Source organism: Dasypus novemcinctus, chromosome 12 (genome assembly GCF_030445035.2).
Source record: "Dasypus novemcinctus isolate mDasNov1 chromosome 12, mDasNov1.1.hap2, whole genome shotgun sequence".
Taxonomy (NCBI): domain Eukaryota; kingdom Metazoa; phylum Chordata; class Mammalia; order Cingulata; family Dasypodidae; genus Dasypus; species Dasypus novemcinctus.
Genome location: NC_080684.1, coordinates 97803317 through 97805487, shown reverse-complemented (window position 1 = coordinate 97805487; position 2171 = coordinate 97803317).

Genomic DNA, 2171 nt, shown 5'->3' with positions numbered 1-2171 from the left:
AGGTTGATTTCTCCTCGAAAACATTTTTACATTTATTGAGCACCTACTGTGTTGTGCTAGGCACAGCAAGTGATGGTCTATCCTCTTAATAGAAATGGCGATGAAAATAATGGATAAAAGAATAGCAGCTTATTGAAATAATGAAAATGCTTGAAAGATGATTGAGATGATGAATGTTTGACTATGTGGTTGTGCTGAATACAGTTGATTATGCACTTTGGATGAACTGTATGCTTTGTTGCTATGTATCAATAAAAGTGATTTTTTTTTTAAAGAAGAAAAGAATAGCAGCTGCCATTTATTTAGCTCTTTACTTGATTATCGCTTTTGAAGTATGAACCCCATTCTACTGAGTAGGAAACGGGCTCAGAGAGGCACAGTCAATTGCTTGAGGCCACATAGGCAAGAAGAGCAGGTGCTCAGGGTGGAACCTGGGCTCAGTTTCATCGGACCTTGAGACACACTGAGTCTTAAAAGGGATGAGGGATACCAACATTGAGATGCCCTTGTATGTGCCAGCTACCATGCATTTCTTTTTTGTTTGTTTTTTAAAATTTTTATTCTAGTAACATATATATAACCTGAACATGCATTTCTTTAACGTAGTTGTTTTTTTTTTTAAAGAGACACTGAGGATTGAAATCAGGACCCCGTACATGGAAAGCAAGCTCTCAACCATTGACCTACATCCGCTCTCCTATTTCTATACATTATCTCAGCTAATCCTTACAACCCCATAGAACAGGTACTAGTATTAACTCAAATTGACAGATAAGGAAACAAATTCAGAAAGGATGATTAACTGATCCAAAGACCCAAGGCAAAGGAGCTGGGGTTTGATTACCAGTCTGTCTGACTCTGAGCCATTTCCTTCCTTCACACCCAGTGGCCTCTGTCCTCATCTAATCTCAGGGCTCTCCCCTGCCCTGTTCTGTGCTCAGCTAGCAGAAGGATCAGTATGGGTCAACTGCAGCGACTGAAGACGAGGGGACATTTTCTCCAATGGCCAGCAGAGGGCGCTCTCTCATAGCCGGGCTTTCTAAGCCACTGTGCTCTTGGTGGCCACTTGGGAACCCCAGGAGACCCTGGAGATCAGTGAGCTCCCGGCATTTTGGGCTGTTATAGAGGCAGGTCTCCCCCAGGTCCCAGGGGACCTACTGAAATAAGAACCATCTACCCAAAAGGGCCTGAATGCAAATGAGACTCATTTTACAGATGAGGACACTGAGGCTGGGGGTGGGGTGAAGATAACTACTGAGGGTGGCACAGCTGGTGCCAGCTGCCCCGGGGTTTTTAGAGAGCCCAGAGAAGTTCTGATTCTGCCTTCTAGAACACTGGCCCAATAACTGTGGCTGTTTTCCAGGGAGGGTGGGACCCTGGGAAGATCACCCCAGGCAGCAGCAGGAAGAAGGGGGCAGGGAAACAGCAGACCTGCAGGTACCCCAGCCGTCCCCCGCCCTGTCACTTGTGATGGATTGATGACTGACCGGGCTTCCTTAAGCCTTGTCCTCCATGGTAGGAGAGTCTGGACTGGTCTAGGAAGAGAACTCCTCCTTGGAAACGCAGGAGCAAGTGGCTCCTGGGATCTAGACTGCATTCCCCACACCCCCCTGCTCCGAGAAACAGTCTGCATGCAGCGAAGTCCTCTGGGAGCCTGGCGGCTGGGCTTCAGGCTGACCTGCAGAGGCTGGCACAGAAGCTGGGCCAGCTCCTTCTACTACAGAAACAGGACCAGGGCCATCACCTGAGCCCATCTCCCCATTGTTGGGGTGGGGGACCTGCCCAGGATCAAACCCAGCCAGCAGCTTCTAGATTAACGCTCTGATTGCCCTTACATTCCAGCAAAGGTGGGGTGGGAGGAGGTCCCTGGGCTGGAAAGCACCAGGGTAGGCTCCCTGGGAGAGCTGGAAGCAGGGCCACGAGGCTCAGCCGGGCCTGGTGCGCAGACCTGGAGTGCCTTTCCTTTTTTCAATTTGGGGTAATATATCAAAAGTGCTGTAAGGATGGGAAACCAATATCCACTGAGCGTTTATGTGCTGGGCACTGAACTTGGCCTCCTTCCCCAACATCTCAATCCTCACAACAGCCCTATGAAATCCGTTCTATTAGTATACCCTTATATAGATGAAAAAACTGAAGCTCAGGGAGGCTGTATGAAATCCATTCTATTA